Here is a 20,944-nt window from a genome sequence, read left to right as displayed (position 1 = left end):
ACTCCTTGTAGAGTGAGGTTTACCTAGTTCGAATTAAGTAGTTCGAATTAAGGGCTGTGTAGCCACTTAATTCGAACTAGTTGGAGGCTAGCCCTTCCCAGGTTGCCCTGGTGGCCACTCTGGGCCAAACCAGGGAAACTTTTCTGCCCCCCTCCCGGCCCCGGAGCCCTTAAAGGGTCACGGTCTGGCTACAGTGCTTGTGCCAGTTGCAAGCCTGCCAGCACCCAGCCAGCAGACCCTGCACCTGGCACGGCATGAGCCAGCCACCGGCTGCCACCCAGCCCTCTGCCTCTTCCCAGGACTAGGCCAATGGCTCCCAGGAGCCTGCCCGGGGCTGCAAGAGGCGGGCGCCCGCCTGGTCTAGAGTGGAGATCGTGGACCTCATCAAGGTTCGGGGGGAGGCCTCCAACATCCACGATCTCCACACTAGGCACAGGAATATGGCCATCTAGGGCAGGATAGCTGCCCGCCTGGCCACCAAAGGTCACATGTGAGCCCATGAGCAGGTTTTCATGAAAATCAAGTTGGTCCAGTGAGATTCCCGGCCCTGAGCCGTGAGCTTAGAACATAAGAACGGCCGTACTGGGTCAGATCAAAGGTCCATCTAGCCAAGTAGCCTGTCTGCCGACAGGGGACAACACCAAGTACCTGGAGGGGATGGACCTAAGACAATGACCAAGCGATTTGTCTCGTGCCATCCATCTCCAGCCTTCCACAAACAGAGGCCAGGGACACCGTTCCTACTCCATGGACCCAACCTCCCTGAATTTATCTAACTTCTCGTTAAACTCTGTTATAGTATTAGCCTTCACAGCCTCCTGTGGCAAGGAGTTCCACAGGTTGACTATGTGCTGTGAGAAGAAGAACTTTCGCTTATTAGTTTTAAGCCTGCTGTCCATTCATTTCATTTGGTGTCCTCTAGTCCTTCTATTATGAGAACTAATGAAGAACTTTTCTTTATTCACCCTCTCCATACCAGTCATGATTTTATAGACCTCTATCATATCCCCCTCAATCTCCTCTTTTCTAAGCTGAAAAGTCCCAGTCTCTTTAGCCTCTCTTCATATGGGACCTGTTCCAAACCCCTAATCATTGTAGTTGCCCTTTTCTGAACCCTTTTTTGAAGTGAGGAGACCACATCTGTACACAGTACTGAAGATATGGCGTACCATAGTTTTATACTTCCCCTTCTCCTCCTTCCCCTGGCTTCCCCCTTCCAGCTCCCTCCTCCCAGGTTTCCACCTCCCCTCTCCCACCACCTTTTCCCAGTCTCCCCAGAGGTTAATCCCCACCCCTCAGTTTTCAAAAATAGAAACTCTCTTTATTTAACAACACACGTGTCACTTATTTTTTACATCAGGAAGGGGGCTAGGGAAGGGTAAGTGGAAGGAGGTTAGGGAGGAATGGGGCATGAGCCCCCGATGGGGAGGACTGGGGTGGCTCTGCGGGCTCCTCGGGGTGGAAGCTCTCCTGCAGGGCCTCCTGGATCCTGACAGCCTCCCAATTGATCCCCTTGGATGGCAGCCTGCGGCAAGTGCAGCCGGGCTGATTGCCAAGTGCTGTGATGTGCTGAGTGTGGGCACTCCAAGACAGGACTGCTTTGCTGTCCCTCATCGAGGTAGACAAGCAAGTGGGGAACCCTGAGAACTGTCTGGCCGGGGTGGGGGTCGGGTTCCTTTAAGCACAACCCTCGGCTAGCCGGAGGCAGCAGCTCCACACTCTAAGTCCTAACCTGATGCCCTGCAGGCACTGGTTCTGGCCAGCCTTAACTTCGGTTCAGGGTCCACTCAATGTGGATACGCTATTTCGAATTAGCAAAATGCTAATTCGAATTAGTTTTTAGGTCTAGATGCACTAATTCGAATTATCTTAGTTTGAATTAACTAATTCGAATTAAGTTAGTTCCAATTAGTGCTGCAGTGTAGACATACCCTAAGCACTTAGCCTCAAGCAGCAGCTCCCAGAAGTAATTGCTGACCCGAAGCCCTGCCTGAAGTGGTTCTGAGTGGCCTTAAATGCAATTCTGTATCCAATCAGTGTGGAGATTTAGTTTGAAATAGCTATCTGAGACCCTTTCACCTGGCAGGGCAGGCTCGTGGGCCCATCCCACCCACCCTGGGAGCGGCCAAACAGCCAACATAGACCCCCCAGGGATGGAGCTGGCTCCCACATTAGGAAGGCAGGAGAAGGGACCCACTGAAGGCAGGGAGACAGAGTGGGATCTCCAGTGAACTCAGGGATAGGGCAGGGATTTGTCTGGGGAGCACAGAATGGTGGGCTTGATCCCACCCCCCTCTGCCCACACCGTCAGTGGCCGGGCAGACAACACCATGTGCCCCAGGGATGGGCCTAGGTCCTGTGTTAGAGAAGCGGGATAAGGGACCCTCTGAAGGTAGCAAAGTGACACCCCCCCCTCCCCTGGTACAGCCATTTCTCGGGTGCTTCTCCTTTCCCTGGAGGGACAGCAAAGCCTTAGCTCTGACTCCTCCGGTTGCCCTTGCGGACACCTCAGCTTGCCAGTCGTGGAGCTAGAGCTGCTTCTGGGCACTCGACGGCCCTTAGCTATCGTGCTGCGGTTTCTACAGGCTGCCCTCCTGGCCATGCAGGAATGCAACCACCAGCTGATTGTCCGGGAGCGCAGCTCTTCCAGCTGCACCACACTGTGCACCGCCACTTCTTGCGCTGGAGACTAGTTCTGACTGGCTCGACATGGAGCTCTGGGATGACCAACAGCGGCTCCAGAATTTCTGTACGAGGAAGAAGACCTTCCTGGAGCTGTGTTCCTGGCTCTCCCCTGCCCTCACACGACGGGACACGCATGCGACCCATATTCCCCTCTGCAGACGCGGGTCACCATTGCCGTGTGGAAGGTCACCACGCTGGACAGCTACCGATGTGTTGAACCAGTTTCGTGTGGAAAAGTCGACCGTCAGGGCCCACGTCATGCAGGCGTGGCGCTCTCCAGCTAAGGTCCCGGAAGGACTGTGTGAAGTGCTGGAATGGGGAACCCTAGGGAAAGGGTGGTTGGGGGTGGTGGAGAAGCCCCTTTCCAAGGCAATTTTTCAGTCCCACCCTCACAGAGCCCTGCCAGGGATAGGCTACGTAGGGGGTGGCTCCTGATATGTGTGAGCAGGGAAGGGGTGGGCTGAGGGACCTGCACAGGGCTCAGGCACCCCAGTGATTCTCTGTTTGTTGGTCTCCTGCTACAGGAGGTGCGGTGTGATGGTGTGTCGGGGAGCCCCCGACCCTGCACCCCCATCCCCAGCCAGATGTGTGTCTCGGCCAGTCAGTAGAGTAAAAGGGTTTATTTCTTCTGAGCGACACAGCATAGCATAGGAGCGATGTTAACACAGGAGCGAGGGCAGACAGCCTTAGTCCTCTCGAGGGGAAGGGGCTTTACCCCCTTTCTTGGTCTAAAACATCCTCACTCCACCTAGCCCAGCGGAGACTAACTCAACTCCCAGGCCCTACCCCCCAGCCTGATGGCTGACCCCGCCTCTCTTCTTTTGTCTCACCCTCTGGGAACAGCCTTGTTATCTGCTCAGGCTGAGACTTAGGTGTCTGGGGCCAATACACATGAGGAGTGACTCATTGGGAATCGCACATAACAACACAGCCAGGAGGGAACACCGGGTTACAAAGTAGACAGCACCTGCACTATGTCACATGCGGGTCATCGACACCATCCAGCTGCTCAGGGTCATCCACCTCAGCAACACGGAACCGTGTGGCGGTGATATTATTGACGGCACCCACATCCCTGCCCAAGCGACGACTACGCCAACTACCAGGCATCTATGTATATAAACCACGAGGTTACTTCTCCATGATCCCACAGGCCCTCTCAACCACCATGGGCAGTTTACTGACATTTTCTTAGGCTGGTCGAGGAAGGCACGTGACGCTCACATCTTATGCGACTCCAGAGTCTTCCAGAAGCTGGAGGCAGGCAGTTTATTCCCTGACCTCATCATCAGGGTGGGGGATGTGTACATGCAACTGTGCATTGTGGGGGATGTGACCTACACGCTGTTGCCCTGGCTCACGAAGCTTTACACCGGACACCTTGACCCTAGCAAGGAATGCTTCAATTCCCGACTTGGCTGGGCCTACCCTGTAGTGGAGGGTGCCTTTGGGTGTCTCAAGGTGAGGTAAATATATGGAGCTATACCTATTTATAGCTCCATATATTTATTTATATTAATCTCATAGACCTGGAAGGGACCTTGATAGGTCATTGAATCCAGTCCCCTGCCCTCGTGGCAGGACCAAATACCATCCCTGACAGATTTGCCCCAAATCCCTAAATGGCGTCCTCAAGGATTGAATTCACAATCCTGGGTTTAGCAGATCAATGCTCAAACCACTGAGCTATTCCTCCCCGCATAGGTTGAGATGTCTTGTCACACGGCTGGACGTTGGGCCAGTGTTCTGTGCTCTACAATATTTGTGATCCGAAGGGGAAGGTGTTCCTCCTGGGCAGATGGCGGGGGGGGGGGGGGGGGGAGGGGGAAGGGGGAGCAAAGGCAGGCCAGGTCAGCAGGCCCTTTGAACAGCTGTGCACAGCTGCCATCCAGCAGGCTCATCAGGTGGGGGTGCACATCCAGGAGGCCCTGAGGGTAAGTTTCTTACAAGGACCCCAGTGACACACTCCCCAGGACCTCCCCACTAGGGGCCTGTGCCTTGCCCCTCTTTGCCTTTCCTCTCTTAATCCTCCCCCCCTCCCCTGCAGAGACAATAAAACTGACATTGTTTTTTGGAAACAATAAACTGGGTGTGTTTTTTATTTGGGGTCAAAGTGACTGGAGAGGGGCTGGGGAAAGAATCTGGGAGAGGAAAGTGGGTGGAGGGAGAATCTTTGAGGGTGAAGGAGGGGTAAAGAGAGTCTCAGAGTTCTACAGAGTACTTGAAATAAGATACTCAATTTGTATAGCTCAAATTGAGTATCTTATCTCAATGCTATTTCAAAATGGCTTTTGGCATCACGTAGACAGCACCAAATGATGAAATATTTCAAAATAAAGTGCTCTAAGAAAACGTCCCTTTCGCCTCATAGAATGATATTTACAGGGACTTTGGAATAATGAATCCAAAAAAAACAAGTTTGCTGTGAAGATGAGGGATTGATATTTTGGGATTCTTGGGTATATGGAAATAGCATTGCAGTGTAGCTGTAATGTTTGGCTATGTTCACACTGGGGAATTAACCCCCAAAATATCTTATTTCAAATATATTTTCAAATACTTTTTTTCAAAATAGTGTGTTCCCACAACAGGGAAGCATCAAAATTTGTGAGAGGTAGGCTCCCTTAGTAAGGCCATGCTACTTTGAGTCAAAGTATGTCTACACTACACACTTATTTTGGCAGGTTTTATTCTGAAATAGCATATTCTAAAACATCTATTTTGAAATAGCATTTCCCCATTACAGAGAAGCCTTGTAATTACTCTGAGGCAGGCTTCCCTAAAGTGGATGTGCTACCTTGATTTAAAGCCCTAGGAAACACTAGAGCATAATTACTTTAATAGCCCTAGGAAGGAGCTATTTGTAAATAGCGACAGTGGAGCACACACAATATTGCTATTTAGAAATAGCAATTTCAACAATGGCATTATTCTGGAACAATAAACTCTCATTTCACAAAAAATAAGAAGCCTGTTATTCTGAAATACGTTCAAAATAACGGGCTTCCCCTCTGGATGCTCACGTTACCACTTTTCTAAAGTGATGTCTTATAGACGTGCTGTTAGTTACTCCCCAGTGCTTCCTGGGACTCCATTTTGAGTGACTGTGGGGAGTACTTACTTTGTTATACAGCACAAGCCTTACATGTAACTTGACATGGATTCAGTGTATATGCTCAGGTGATCTTATTTCCCAATAAAAAAGATCATTTCAAACAGGAAATAATATTGGGGTAGAAATGCCCCATTCCGAAATAACTGCCCTTAGCAGAACAACAGTGCCACTCGGTGGTCATTGCAGGTAATGCACGTGTAATTCTGCAGCGCCTCCACAGTGCCACTCGGAGGTCATTGCAGGTAATGCACGTATAATTCTGCAGCGCCTCCACAGTGACACTCGGTGGTCATTGCCGGTAATGCACGTATAATTCTGCAGCGCCTCCACAGTGCCACTCGGAGGTCATTGCAGGTAATGCACGTATAATTCCGTAGCGCCTCCACAGTGACACTCGGTGGTCATTGCCGGTAATGCACGTATAATTCTGCAGCGCCTCCACAGTGACACTCGGTGGTCATTGCCGGTAATGCACGTATAATTCTGTAGCGCCTCCACAGTGACACTCGGTGGTCATCGGCGGTAATGCACGTATCATTCTGTAGCGCCTCCACAGTGACACTCGGTGGTCATTGCAGGTAATGCACGTATAATTCTGCAGCGCCTCCACAGTGACACTCGGTGGTCATTGCAGGTAATGCACGTATATGGCTCCTAGGTAATTGCTACCTTTGTCCTTTACCAGTGGTGCTGGGTGTGTGTGTGTGTGTGTGTGTGTGTGTGTGTGTTCGCGCGCACATGCATGCGTGCGTGCGTGGAGGGCTGGGTTGCCTTTAGAACTGAGCACTCTCCTAGCAGCTGCTGCTCCATACTTGGCCACCCATGTTCTAATTTGTGTCAGGATTGAGGTCTAAGACCTTTGTGTATGAAAATTAAGTATTGGGGGAGGCAGTGGGGTCTAGAGGAGATGGGGGGAGGGAGCCTGAAAGGAAGCGTTGGCCAGTGCTGAACCTCACATCATCAGAGTACAAGTTCTCACAGGTTGCCATTTGCCCATCATATTGGCTCTGGGGGGCATGGTGGGTTTCTTGTTTGTATCAGGTGGCCTGGCACTATAACAGGGAACGACCCCCCCCCCTTTCATCTTGAGAATGAGGCAGTGTGTATCCTCTCTGGCACCAGCCAAGTGATGTTTCCTACACTCTGCATATACTCCAGTTCAAACACCCTCTTCACTACATCTAAAGTAGCTATTTCAGCACCCAGTAGCTATGTATGCCCTGAGAACCCCCCCCTTTCTGGGGGCAAGGTTTTCCTTTTAGGAACCTGAAATAGGGTGACTGTAGCCTCACCTGGTCACAGAGTTTGAGTCTGTGGAGATTAGTATTTGTTAGGAGAACAGATGATAAATGCTTCAGCATGAGGTGCTCTTGCTGCTGCTAATGTAGAAATGAAGTAAAGGGAGTCTGTGGCCTATGAGTCTGCATTTATACCTTCCTTTGGCCTTCAAGGCATGCTGGGATATTGAGGGGCGGAGCTTATGGTAGCATTTAAGCTGGGCATCTAGGCCTAGGGAGTCATTCAGCTTTGGGTTGCTTTGAGGAGGTGTAGCTAGGTACTCCTACGATCATGGTGAGTGTTGATTTTGGGTAATGCTGGGCTGTATTTTTGGTTAAAGTACCATTCTTCTGTTCTCATTTTTGTATTGTGATTTAATTGCATTTTATGTTATTTGTAGTGTATTTAATGCATGCGGGAAGATGATACGGGGAATTGTTTCCGATAGCCATTCTGCAAAACACACATCATTAGCATCGATAGGATTTCTATAGTGTCTGCTGCAGAAGCATAGCAGTTTTCTGGCTGGATTAGGCAGGGGCTGCTCTGAGACTACTGTAATGTGTAATGCAAGTTCTCTCTGCTAACTTCAGCTATATTTTTTCCTTTTCTTTCACGTTCAGTCATCTAAAGCCCCATGAGTACAATGAATCAATCAGGTTTGCAGTTGGGTTTTATTTGCATTTGCAAGTATCATCCAATTTTGTACGGATCGGTGTTGTCATTTTCAAGACGCGTGAATATTTTTATGCATTTTTCTCGTAGCACCGTAGGTCCATGAGTCCTCGACTACCAAGGGGAACGAGACATCGAGAGGGGAAACGCCCGTCAAATCGTCCTAGTTAAGTATCTGCCAAAGGGTTTGATGACGAGAAGCGTTCCTGTGGTCGCATCTTCTCGTTTTTGTACAGAAGCTCTCTAAACGGTGACCGTTGCTAACGGGAGTAGGATAGGCATGCGGGTGGAAGGTCACTGTACGAAGGGACTGTGCATTTCCTCTGGAGGAAAGGGTGTTTCTGGGCCAGTGACCCATCTGTAGCTAGAGATGCTCCACTCTCAGTTTCCTGTCTGTTACACTGCACTGGGCTTGCATAATCGGTCACTGCTACTTTTTTCTTTCATCCTGTTCTGGGTGTCGGTTTTCTGCAGAGCACGAGAGCATCTTAGTTAATGATGGGCTACTGTGGCAGCAAGAGAGGGAGGACGAGCAGGAGTATGTAGAAGCGTAGCGATTTTCCGTGTCCTCAAAAGCGATTGAGGGGGAGGGGGTGTGGCAGCGGGGCACGGGGAGTCTACTTTGTAAAAGAAATGTCTTTTGTTAATGAAGCAGTAGGCGGTTGAAGTTTGCTCATGGGCAAGAATGGTACTGGATGTGGATGCCGGTCGTCACGTTCCACGGAGGATCGTGACCATTTGTTCATTCGTCCGGGAAGACGTCACCGACCGAGGGATGACGATGTACGAGAGTGATGGTCTGTAGACAAAGGAAAAGAAGACCTCGAGAGCAGGAGGGGACATCAAAGTTAAGTGTCTTTCCGAGAGTCGAACGGTCAGAAGGATTTGTGAGGCTGAGGTTCATTGTTTAGGAACGGAAGTCCTGTCACACGTGGCTATTGTCAAGAGGGATGGGAGCGGGGGGGGGTCATTATACAGAGGAAGTGAGTATTTCTCCTGAGAGAGCGATGCGCATGTTGTAGTAAAAATTAAGTGTGCTTCTTCCCCTCCATTGCTTAAGCTCGAAACAGCACGTATCATTTAGCTGATTGTGCATGTCTTAGAAGCTGCTAAACTTTCTGCCAGGGAACTGAGTAAACTTGCAGTGACCAATCACGCTGACCAGAAGGAATGTGAAATCTATAAAAGTTTCAGCTCAGGCAATGCTCAAAGTCGACCTTGCTTTGAGCACCGAGCTACTCGGCCCAACTTGTTTGCAAACAATAAAATAGAGTTGGACCCAGCCTGAAAGCGTGACTGTCTTGAGCCAAATTGAACTAGCCTGCAGGGGACGAAACTAGCAATTTATGCAAGAATGTCACTAGAGATGCACTGGGTTTGCACAAGCGATCACCACTATCTCTGTCTTTGGTTCTATATGCAGTTGTGGTTTTCTGAGGCAGATGCGAGCATCCTAGCTAGCGAGAGGCCCCAGCGGGGTGGGAAATGTGGAGGGCTACGTTCAGGAAGCGAGTTGCATCTTTGTCATAGATACACATGCGTCAGGGGTCTTTTGGGCTTTTGGTTATTTTAGCAAACGGAGAGCAATAACATAGTATCGTCGCTTTTAGCGATAATGTGGAATTTGTTGTTGACATGCCACAGGAGGATTCGAGTACAGAGCCGAGGGAGCGAGGCATGGCAAGTCCATCCTGTTCAGTCGTCGCGGTTTGAAGCAACGGAGACGCAAGCGGAAGTGGCATAACCGGTGGCGTCCGTGAGGTAAGTGTTAAGTTAGAGCTTTGAGTGCAGCCTTGACCAAGGCAACGTGGCCTTTGCTGTGTTAGGTGCGGCGGGCTAATTGCGAAAGGGTCCTCGGCTAATTACATAAGTTAACTCGGATGCTGTTTTTCCATGCCCGTTGTCGCTTGTAAGGTGGCATGCTGTCGTCTGGTCATCAGTGTGGTCGTCGTCCTGTACAATCGAACGTGTTGAGTTTTGTCACTTTCTTCGAATGGATCGTAGATGTGCGATATAGGTGTGGAGATTCGTCGGTATTATTGGAAGCATGGGAATAACGGTGAGGAGGGCTGTGTGGAACGTGCGTGGGGGGGATCATTGTGATACTAGCGTGGTGAGGGGTCTCGTGACATGCGATTCTCAATTTAGTTATTTAAGGGTTTGTGGGGGAATGGGACAGAGTCATGTCGAAATAGATGTCATTTCCATAAATGTAACTGGCTTACAATAGTCTTTAGCGCACAGGCCGTTTGTCACGTTCAATTTTTGTCATTGTTGTAGGTTCTGCCTCCAGAAGATATCTAATTTGGAAAACCAGCGATGCAGTTGGCGAGCGGGGGAATTTTTCCCTCACGGCAGTGGATTTGATTTCACATTTGCAAGTTAAGTACGGCCATTGATCGGGATGTTTGTTTGTTTGTTGTGCGTGCTCTGTGTTTCACTTGGGGAAACATGGTTCACTGGGCGCACGTCACTGGGAAAAATCACGTGTGTTTTTTGGAAGCGAAGGTCTGCATTTGTTGTACGTGCCTTAACTGTGAGAATTGTTTTCCATTTCCATAGGAAGCGTTCACCGTCGGTGCGATGTGAAGACTTCGCCATGACCGGAGAAGAGTTTGGTGTGTCTTTGCCGGTTTGGAAGATGAAGAGTTTGCATAGGATTCGCTTTCAGATTTGCAAGTTAAGTACGGTTCTGATCAGGGGTTTTGTTTTTCGTGTGTGCTCTGTGTTTTGCTTGGGAAATGTGGTTCACCGGGTGCATGTCACTGGGGAAATTCACCTGTGATATGTTGCACATATGCGTGTTTTGGAAGCTGAGGTAGTTTGCGTTTTGTGTGTGCCTTAATGCTGAGAATTGTGTTTAATTTCCATAGGAAGCGTTCCGTGTTCGTGCCCTCTGAAGATTTCTCTGTGAGCGAAGAAGAGTTTGACTTGTCTTTGCCGGTTTGGAAGATTTGGTTTTAGATTCTTAAGTTAAGTACGGTCCCGATCAGGGGTTTTGGTTTTTGTGCGCGCTCTGCATTTCACTTGGGAAATGTGGTTCAGTGGGTGCATGTCACTGGGGAAATTCACATACATAACGTAGCACGTGTGTGTTTTGGAAGCGAAGGTTTGCGTTTGTATGTGCCTTAACTGTGAGAATTGTTTTTCATTTCAATAGGAAGTGTTCTCCATTGTCACGATCTGAAGATTTGTCTGTGAGCGGAGAAGAGTTCTGCGTGATTTTGCCATTTTTGAAGATGTAGAGTTTACATAGGATTTGATTTCACATTTTCAAGTTAAGTACGGTTCTCGATCAGCGGTTGGATTTTGTTGTGCGTGCTCTGAGTTTCAGTTGAGCAATGTGGTTCAGCGGGTGCATGTCACTTGGGGAAATTCAGCTGCGGTATATTGCACATATGCGTGTTTTCCAAGCCGAGGTAGTTTGTGTTTGTCGTGTGTGCCTTAACCGTGAGAATTGTTTTTCATTTCCATAGGAAGCGTTCCCTGTTGGTGTGCTCTAAAGATTTCTCTGTAAGCGGAGAAGAGTTTGGCTTGTCTTTGCCAGCTTGGAAGATTTGGTTTCAGATTCTTAAGTTAAGTACGGTCCCGATCAGGGGTTTTGGTTTTTGTGCGCGCTCTGCATTTCACTTGGGAAATGTGGTTCACCGGGTGCATGTCACTGGGAAAATTCACATATATGACGTAGCACGTGTGTGTTTGTTGTATGTGCCTTAAGTGTGAGAATTGTTTTTGCTTTCAATAGGAAGCGTTGTCCATTGTTACGATGTGAAGATTTCTCCGTGAGCGGAGAAGAGTTCCGTGTGATTTTTGCCATTTTTGAAGCTGTAGAGTTTACATAGGATTTGATTTCACATTCTCAAGTTAAGTACGGTTCTTGATCAGCGGTTGGATTTTGTCGTGCGTGGTCTGAGTTTCAGTTGAGCAATGTGGTTCAGCGGGTGCATGTCACTTGGGGAAATTCAGCTGCGGTATGTTGCACATATGTGTGTTTTCGAAGCTGAGATAGTTTGCGTTTGTTGTGTGTGCCTTAACCGTGAGAATTGTTTTTCGTTTCCATAGGAAGTGTTCCCTGGCTGTGTGATTTGAAGATTTTTGCCATGACCGGAGAACAGTTTGGCGTGTCTTTGCTGGTTTGGAAGATGAAGAGATTGCATAGGATTCAAGTTAAGTACGGTCCCGATCAGGGGTTTTGTTTTTTGTGCGCGCTCTGCATTTCACTTGGGAAATGTGGTTCACCGGGTGCATGTCACTGGGAACATTCACATACATAACGTAGCATGTGTGTGTTTGTTGTATGTGCCTTAACTGTGAGAATTGTTTTTCCTTTCAATAGGAAGTGTTCTCCATTGTTACGATCTGAAGATTTCTCTGTGAGCGGAGAAGAGTTCTGTGTGATTTTTGCCATTTTTGAAGCAGTAGAGTTTACATAGGATTCGATTTCACATTCTCAAGTTAAGTACGGTTCTCGATCAGCGGTTGGATTTTGTCGTGCGTGCTCTGAGTTTCACTTGAGCAATGTGGTTCAGTGGGTGCATGTCACTGGGGAAATTCACATACATAACGTAGCACGTGTGTGTTTTGGAAGCGAAGGTTTGCGTTTGTATGTGCCTTAACTGTGAGAATTGTTTTTCATTTCAATAGGAAGTGTTCTCCATTGTCACGATCTGAAGATTTGTCTGTGAGCGGAGAAGAGTTCCGTGTGATTTTGCCATTTTTGAAGATGTAGAGTTTACATAGGATTTGATTTCACATTCTCAAGTTAAGTACGGTTCTCGATCAGTGGTTGGATTTTGTTGTGCGTGCTCTGAGTTTCAGTTGAGCAATGTGGTTCAGTGGGTGCATGTCACTTGGGGAAATTCAGCTGCGGTATGTTGCACATATGCGTGTTTTTGAAGGTGAGGTAGTTTGCGTTTGTTGTGTGTGCCTTAACCGTGAATTGTTTTTCATTTCCATAGGAAGCGTTCCCTGTTGGTGTGCTCTAAAGATTTCTCTGTAAGCGGAGAAGAGTTTGGCTTGTCTTTGCCAGTTTGGAAGATTTGCTTTCAGATTCTCAAGTTAAGTATGGTCCTCGATCAGGGCTTTTGTTGTGTTGTTGTATTTCACTGGGTGCATGTCGCTGGGGAAGTTTACCTGTGCTAGATTGTATAGAGCCCTTTTGCAAGCTGAGGTGGTTTGTGTTTTGTTGTACAGGCCTTAACTGTAAGAATTGTTTTTCATTTCTATAGGAAGCATTCTCCATCGGTACCATCTGGAGATTTGTCTGTTATCAGAGAGGAGTTTGGTGTGTCTTTGCTGGTTTTGAAGATGTAGAGTTTGCATCGGATTTGCTTTCAGAGTTAAGTATGGTTCTGATCAGGGGTTGTGTGAGCTGTGCATTTTGCTCGGGAAAATGTATTTCACCGGGTGCATGTCACTGGGGGAAATTCACTCGCACTACACCGTATATGTGTGTTTTTTGGAAGCGGAAGCGGCTCGAGTTTGTCGTATGGGCATTAACCGTGACAATTGTTTTGTCTTTCTGTAGGAAGTCTTCCTCTTTGGTGTGATCTGAACATTTCTACGTGGCTGGAGAAGAATTTGGCGTGCCTTTGTTTGGAAGATGTGGAGTTTGTGTATTTCTCGCTTTGTGATTTGCAGTGTTCTCTTGTCTTGATGGCTAGTACCAAAGTTCTGAGTTGGCATTGTTAATATTTTCACAGTCCCAATTGGTAGATATGTCAAGTTCATGTACCAAAAATTCAAAATTAATGAAGTTGGTGGTTATTGTGTGTATTCTAGCCATCAAAGTAACGAGAGGGCACTGTAATGTGCTGTATGTGTTTTTGTTTTGGAGTGTTTTATTATTTGATGTATTGTCATGCATTTGATGTATTGGAGTGCTGTATCATTTGATGTATTGTCATGCATTTGATGTATTGTAAGTGCTGTATTTCTAAGAGTGTAATGTGTAGTTTGAGTCTTGGTGAGATGACTCATTTTGTCATCCAAGTCATAAAGTGCATCATCACTGCAGTGATGATAAACCCTGATGCAGTGCAGTCAAACAGCCGCAAGGCTGACTTTTTTTTTAAACTGTCAGCCTTCCGGCTGTTTCGCTGCACTGCATCAGGGTTGGGACTGTCCCGGACAGTCTTTGACTTAACTTTTTTGACAAGACGGTGCTAAGGAGGAACCATGCTGGCCGTTTGCCAGGCGACACGTGGTCAACTCTGGATCACAAAGGCTAGAGATGTGGGCCAAGATATTGTAGAGGAGAGGTTTTGATATGAGAAGGTATTGCTTGCAGTGTATGTTCACCATGTCATGTAAGACTCTGAAAATGGAACATTATTATTGTTCATGTCATAGGACTTGTCCAGTACTGGTCACAGTCCAAATGTGTAAGCTGTTGCTGTAAAAGGAAGCCATTTTGTTGCCAAATAAACTTGATGTGAAATCCTCTTGTGGTGTCATTCTCTGTAGCCTGGAAAGACCTGAGCCTGGGTTTGGGCTTTTGGGTTTGGGCTTTTGGGTTTGGGCTTTTGGGTTTGGGCTTTTGGGTTTGGGCTTTTGGGTTTGGGCTTTTGGGTTTGGGCTTTTGGGTTTGGGCTTTTGGGTTTGGGCTTTAGGGTTTGGGCTTTAGGGTTTGGGCTTTAGGGTTTGGGCTTTAGGGTTTGGGCTTTAGGGTTTGGGCTTTAGGGTTTGGGCTTTAGGGTTTGGGCTTTAGGGTTTGGGCTTTAGGGTTTGGGCTTTAGGGTTTGGGCTTTAGGGTTTGGGCTTTAGGGTTTGGGCTTTAGGGTTTGGGCTTTAGGGTTTGGGCTTTAGGGTTTGGGCTTTAGGGTTTGGGCTTTAGGGTTTGGGCTTTAGGGTTTGGGCTTAGGGTTTGGGCTTAGGGTTTGGGCTTAGGGTTTGGGCTAGGGTTAGGGTTAGGGTTAGGGTTAGGGTTAGGGTTAGGGTTAGGGTTAGGGTTAGGGTTAGGGTTAGGGTTAGGGTTAGGGTTAGGGTTAGGGTTAGGGTTAGGGTTAGGGTTAGGGTTAGGGTTAGGGTTAGGGTTAGGGTTAGGGTTAGGGTTAGGGTTAGGGTTAGGGTTAGGGTTAGGGTTAGGGTTAGGGTTAGGGTTAGGGTTAGGGTTAGGGTTAGGGTTAGGGTTAGGGTTAGGGTTAGGGTTAGGGTTAGGGTTAGGGTTAGGGTTAGGGTTAGGGTTAGGGTTAGGGTTAGGGTTAGGGTTAGGGTTAGGGTTAGGGTTAGGGTTAGGGTTAGGGTTAGGGTTAGGGTTAGGGTTAGGGTTAGGGTTAGGGTTAGGGTTAGGGTTAGGGTTAGGGTTAGGGTTAGGGTTAGGGTTAGGGTTAGGGTTAGGGTTAGGGTTAGGGTTAGGGTTAGGGTTAGGGTTAGGGTTAGGGTTAGGGTTAGGGTTAGGGTTAGGGTTAGGGTTAGGGTTAGGGTTAGGGTTAGGGTTAGGGTTAGGGTTAGGGTTAGGGTTAGGGTTAGGGTTAGGGTTAGGGTTAGGGTTAGGGTTAGGGTTAGGGTTAGGGTTAGGGTTAGGGTTAGGGTTAGGGTTAGGGTTAGGGTTAGGGTTAGGGTTAGGGTTAGGGTTAGGGTTAGGGTTAGGGTTAGGGTTAGGGTTAGGGTTAGGGTTAGGGTTAGGGTTAGGGTTAGGGTTAGGGTTAGGGTTAGGGTTAGGGTTAGGGTTAGGGTTAGGGTTAGGGTTAGGGTTAGGGTTAGGGTTAGGGTTAGGGTTAGGGTTAGGGTTAGGGTTAGGGTTAGGGTTAGGGTTAGGGTTAGGGTTAGGGTTAGGGTTAGGGTTAGGGTTAGGGTTAGGGTTAGGGTTAGGGTTAGGGTTAGGGTTAGGGTTAGGGTTAGGGTTAGGGTTAGGGTTAGGGTTAGGGTTAGGGTTAGGGTTAGGGTTAGGGTTAGGGTTAGGGTTAGGGTTAGGGTTAGGGTTAGGGTTAGGGTTAGGGTTAGGGTTAGGGTTAGGGTTAGGGTTAGGGTTAGGGTTAGGGTTAGGGTTAGGGTTAGGGTTAGGGTTAGGGTTAGGGTTAGGGTTAGGGTTAGGGTTAGGGTTAGGGTTAGGGTTAGGGTTAGGGTTAGGGTTAGGGTTAGGGTTAGGGTTAGGGTTAGGGTTAGGGTTAGGGTTAGGGTTAGGGTTAGGGTTAGGGTTAGGGTTAGGGTTAGGGTTAGGGTTAGGGTTAGGGTTAGGGTTAGGGTTAGGGTTAGGGTTAGGGTTAGGGTTAGGGTTAGGGTTAGGGTTAGGGTTAGGGTTAGGGTTAGGGTTAGGGTTAGGGTTAGGGTTAGGGTTAGGGTTAGGGTTAGGGTTAGGGTTAGGGTTAGGGTTAGGGTTAGGGTTAGGGTTAGGGTTAGGGTTAGGGTTAGGGTTAGGGTTAGGGTTAGGGTTAGGGTTAGGGTTAGGGTTAGGGTTAGGGTTAGGGTTAGGGTTAGGGTTAGGGTTAGGGTTAGGGTTAGGGTTAGGGTTAGGGTTAGGGTTAGGGTTAGGGTTAGGGTTAGGGTTAGGGTTAGGGTTAGGGTTAGGGTTAGGGTTAGGGTTAGGGTTAGGGTTAGGGTTAGGGTTAGGGTTAGGGTTAGGGTTAGGGTTAGGGTTAGGGTTAGGGTTAGGGTTAGGGTTAGGGTTAGGGTTAGGGTTAGGGTTAGGGTTAGGGTTAGGGTTAGGGTTAGGGTTAGGGTTAGGGTTAGGGTTAGGGTTAGGGTTAGGGTTAGGGTTAGGGTTAGGGTTAGGGTTAGGGTTAGGGTTAGGGTTAGGGTTAGGGTTAGGGTTAGGGTTAGGGTTAGGGTTAGGGTTAGGGTTAGGGTTAGGGTTAGGGTTAGGGTTAGGGTTAGGGTTAGGGTTAGGGTTAGGGTTAGGGTTAGGGTTAGGGTTAGGGTTAGGGTTAGGGTTAGGGTTAGGGTTAGGGTTAGGGTTAGGGTTAGGGTTAGGGTTAGGGTTAGGGTTAGGGTTAGGGTTAGGGTTAGGGTTAGGGTTAGGGTTAGGGTTAGGGTTAGGGTTAGGGTTAGGGTTAGGGTTAGGGTTAGGGTTAGGGTTAGGGTTAGGGTTAGGGTTAGGGTTAGGGTTAGGGTTAGGGTTAGGGTTAGGGTTAGGGTTAGGGTTAGGGTTAGGGTTAGGGTTAGGGTTAGGGTTAGGGTTAGGGTTAGGGTTAGGGTTAGGGTTAGGGTTAGGGTTAGGGTTAGGGTTAGGGTTAGGGTTAGGGTTAGGGTTAGGGTTAGGGTTAGGGTTAGGGTTAGGGTTAGGGTTAGGGTTAGGGTTAGGGTTAGGGTTAGGGTTAGGGTTAGGGTTAGGGTTAGGGTTAGGGTTAGGGTTAGGGTTAGGGTTAGGGTTAGGGTTAGGGTTAGGGTTAGGGTTAGGGTTAGGGTTAGGGTTAGGGTTAGGGTTAGGGTTAGGGTTAGGGTTAGGGTTAGGGTTAGGGTTAGGGTTAGGGTTAGGGTTAGGGTTAGGGTTAGGGTTAGGGTTAGGGTTAGGGTTAGGGTTAGGGTTAGGGTTAGGGTTAGGGTTAGGGTTAGGGTTAGGGTTAGGGTTAGGGTTAGGGTTAGGGTTAGGGTTAGGGTTAGGGTTAGGGTTAGGGTTAGGGTTAGGGTTAGGGTTAGGGTTAGGGTTAGGGTTAGGGTTAGGGTTAGGGTTAGGGTTAGGGTTAGGGTTAGGGTTAGGGTTAGGGTTAGGGTTAGGGTTAGGGTTAGGGTTAGGGTTAGGGTTAGGGTTAGGGTTAGGGTTAGGGTTAGGGTTAGGGTTAGGGTTAGGGTTAGGGTTAGGGTTAGGGTTAGGGTTAGGGTTAGGGTTAGGGTTAGGGTTAGGGTTAGGGTTAGGGTTAGGGTTAGGGTTAGGGTTAGGGTTAGGGTTAGGGTTAGGGTTAGGGTTAGGGTTAGGGTTAGGGTTAGGGTTAGGGTTAGGGTTAGGGTTAGGGTTAGGGTTAGGGTTAGGGTTAGGGTTAGGGTTAGGGTTAGGGTTAGGGTTAGGGTTAGGGTTAGGGTTAGGGTTAGGGTTAGGGTTAGGGTTAGGGTTAGGGTTAGGGTTAGGGTTAGGGTTAGGGTTAGGGTTAGGGTTAGGGTTAGGGTTAGGGTTAGGGTTAGGGTTAGGGTTAGGGTTAGGGTTAGGGTTAGGGTTAGGGTTAGGGTTAGGGTTAGGGTTAGGGTTAGGGTTAGGGTTAGGGTTAGGGTTAGGGTTAGGGTTAGGGTTAGGGTTAGGGTTAGGGTTAGGGTTAGGGTTAGGGTTAGGGTTAGGGTTAGGGTTAGGGTTAGGGTTAGGGTTAGGGTTAGGGTTAGGGTTAGGGTTAGGGTTAGGGTTAGGGTTAGGGTTAGGGTTAGGGTTAGGGTTAGGGTTAGGGTTAGGGTTAGGGTTAGGGTTAGGGTTAGGGTTAGGGTTAGGGTTAGGGTTAGGGTTAGGGTTAGGGTTAGGGTTAGGGTTAGGGTTAGGGTTAGGGTTAGGGTTAGGGTTAGGGTTAGGGTTAGGGTTAGGGTTAGGGTTAGGGTTAGGGTTAGGGTTAGGGTTAGGGTTAGGGTTAGGGTTAGGGTTAGGGTTAGGGTTAGGGTTAGGGTTAGGGTTAGGGTTAGGGTTAGGGTTAGGGTTAGGGTTAGGGTTAGGGTTAGGGTTAGGGTTAGGGTTAGGGTTAGGGTTAGGGTTAGGGTTAGGGTTAGGGTTAGGGTTAGGGTTAGGGTTAGGGTTAGGGTTAGGGTTAGGGTTAGGGTTAGGGTTAGGGTTAGGGTTAGGGTTAGGGTTAGGGTTAGGGTTAGGGTTAGGGTTAGGGTTAGGGTTAGGGTTAGGGTTAGGGTTAGGGTTAGGGTTAGGGTTAGGGTTAGGGTTAGGGTTAGGGTTAGGGTTAGGGTTAGGGTTAGGGTTAGGGTTAGGGTTAGGGTTAGGGTTAGGGTTAGGGTTAGGGTTAGGGTTAGGGTTAGGGTTAGGGTTAGGGTTAGGGTTAGGGTTAGGGTTAGGGTTAGGGTTAGGGTTAGGGTTAGGGTTAGGGTTAGGGTTAGGGTTAGGGTTAGGGTTAGGGTTAGGGTTAGGGTTAGGGTTAGGGTTAGGGTTAGGGTTAGGGTTAGGGTTAGGGTTAGGGTTAGGGTTAGGGTTAGGGTTAGGGTTAGGGTTAGGGTTAGGGTTAGGGTTAGGGTTAGGGTTAGGGTTAGGGTTAGGGTTAGGGTTAGGGTTAGGGTTAGGGTTAGGGTTAGGGTTAGGGTTAGGGTTAGGGTTAGGGTTAGGGTTAGGGTTAGGGTTAGGGTTAGGGTTAGGGTTAGGGTTAGGGTTAGGGTTAGGGTTAGGGTTAGGGTTAGGGTTAGGGTTAGGGTTAGGGTTAGGGTTAGGGTTAGGGTTAGGGTTAGGGTTAGGGTTAGGGTTAGGGTTAGGGTTAGGGTTAGGGTTAGGGTTAGGGTTAGGGTTAGGGTTAGGGTTAGGGTTAGGGTTAGGGTTAGGGTTAGGGTTAGGGTTAGGGTTAGGGTTAGGGTTAGGGTTAGGGTTAGGGTTAGGGTTAGGGTTAGGGTTAGGGTTAGGGTTAGGGTTAGGGTTAGGGTTAGGGTTAGGGTTAGGGTTAGGGTTAGGGTTAGGGTTAGGGTTAGGGTTAGGGTTAGGGTTAGGGTTAGGGTTAGGGTTAGGGTTAGGGTTAGGGTTAGGGTTAGGGTTAGGGTTAGGGTTAGGGTTAGGGTTAGGGTTAGGGTTAGGGTTAGGGTTAGGGTTAGGGTTAGGGTTAGGGTTAGGGTTAGGGTTAGGGTTAGGGTTAGGGTTAGGGTTAGGGTTAGGGTTAGGGTTAGGGTTAGGGTTAGGGTTAGGGTTAGGGTTAGGGTTAGGGTTAGGGTTAGGGTTAGGGTTAGGGTTAGGGTTAGGGTTAGGGTTAGGGTTAGGGTTAGGGTTAGGGTTAGGGTTAGGGTTAGGGTTAGGGTTAGGGTTAGGGTTAGGGTTAGGGTTAGGGTTAGGGTTAGGGTTAGGGTTAGGGTTAGGGTTAGGGTTAGGGTTAGGGTTAGGGTTAGGGTTAGGGTTAGGGTTAGGGTTAGGGTTAGGGTTAGGGTTAGGGTTAGGGTTAGGGTTAGGGTTAGGGTTAGGGTTAGGGTTAGGGTTAGGGTTAGGGTTAGGGTTAGGGTTAGGGTTAGGGTTAGGGTTAGGGTTAGGGTTAGGGTTAGGGTTAGGGTTAGGGTTAGGGTTAGGGTTAGGGTTAGGGTTAGGGTTAGGGTTAGGGTTAGGGTTAGGGTTAGGGTTAGGGTTAGGGTTAGGGTTAGGGTTAGGGTTAGGGTTAGGGTTAGGGTTAGGGTTAGGGTTAGGGTTAGGGTTAGGGTTAGGGTTAGGGTTAGGGTTAGGGTTAGGGTTAGGGTTAGGGTTAGGGTTAGGGTTAGGGTTAGGGTTAGGGTTAGGGTTAGGGTTAGGGTTAGGGTTAGGGTTAGGGTTAGGGTTAGGGTTAGGGTTAGGGTTAGGGTTAGGGTTAGGGTTAGGGTTAGGGTTAGGGTTAGGGTTAGGGTTAGGGTTAGGGTTAGGGTTAGGGTTAGGGTTAGGGTTAGGGTTAGGGTTAGGGTTAGGGTTAGGGTTAGGGTTAGGGTTAGGGTTAGGGTTAGGGTTAGGGTTAGGGTTAGGGTTAGGGTTAGGGTTAGGGTTAGGGTTAGGGTTAGGGTTAGGGTTAGGGTTAGGGTTAGGGTTAGGGTTAGGGTTAGGGTTAGGGTTAGGGTTAGGGTTAGGGTTAGGGTTAGGGTTAGGGTTAGGGTTAGGGTTAGGGTTAGGGTTAGGGTTAGGGTTAGGGTTAGGGTTAGGGTTAGGGTTAGGGTTAGGGTTAGGGTTAGGGTTAGGGTTAGGGTTAGGGTTAGGGTTAGGGTTAGGGTTAGGGTTAGGGTTAGGGTTAGGGTTAGGGTTAGGGTTAGGGTTAGGGTTAGGGTTAGGGTTAGGGTTAGGGTTAGGGTTAGGGTTAGGGTTAGGGTTAGGGTTAGGGTTAGGGTTAGGGTTAGGGTTAGGGTTAGGGTTAGGGTTAGGGTTAGGGTTAGGGTTAGGGTTAGGGTTAGGGTTAGGGTTAGGGTTAGGGTTAGGGTTAGGGTTAGGGTTAGGGTTAGGGTTAGGGTTAGGGTTAGGGTTAGGGTTAGGGTTAGGGTTAGGGTTAGGGTTAGGGTTAGGGTTAGGGTTAGGGTTAGGGTTAGGGTTAGGGTTAGGGTTAGGGTTAGGGTTAGGGTTAGGGTTAGGGTTAGGGTTAGGGTTAGGGTTAGGGTTAGGGTTAGGGTTAGGGTTAGGGTTAGGGTTAGGGT

At 48.6% G+C, this 20,944-nt stretch overlaps 1 long non-coding RNA gene across 14 annotated transcripts; it reads left to right on the top strand.

Moving 5' to 3' along the window:
* Positions 1-8,170: 8,170 nt before the first annotated feature.
* Positions 8,171-14,196, top strand: LOC142823494 (uncharacterized). 14 transcript variants are annotated; one of them, XR_012898693.1, is made up of 8 exons: positions 8,171-8,291; positions 8,406-8,600; positions 9,398-9,514; positions 9,668-9,812; positions 10,034-11,724; positions 11,816-11,919; positions 12,090-13,091; positions 13,281-14,196. It is a non-coding gene; the product is annotated as an uncharacterized LOC142823494 (long non-coding RNA). The 14 variants fall into 14 exon arrangements; XR_012898698.1 differs by lacking the exons at positions 8,171-8,291; positions 8,406-8,600; positions 9,398-9,514 and having other exon boundaries at positions 9,538-9,812; positions 12,090-12,622; positions 12,712-12,810; positions 12,982-13,091; XR_012898692.1 differs by lacking the exons at positions 8,171-8,291; positions 8,406-8,600 and having other exon boundaries at positions 8,761-9,514.
* Positions 14,197-20,944: the final 6,748 nt, after the last annotated feature.

This window comes from Pelodiscus sinensis, unplaced genomic scaffold (assembly GCF_049634645.1).
Source record: "Pelodiscus sinensis isolate JC-2024 unplaced genomic scaffold, ASM4963464v1 ctg116, whole genome shotgun sequence".
NCBI classification, from domain to species: Eukaryota; Metazoa; Chordata; order Testudines; family Trionychidae; genus Pelodiscus; species Pelodiscus sinensis.
Note: the sequence above shows the minus strand (reverse complement) of the source record. Positions and strands in the feature narration are given on the sequence as shown.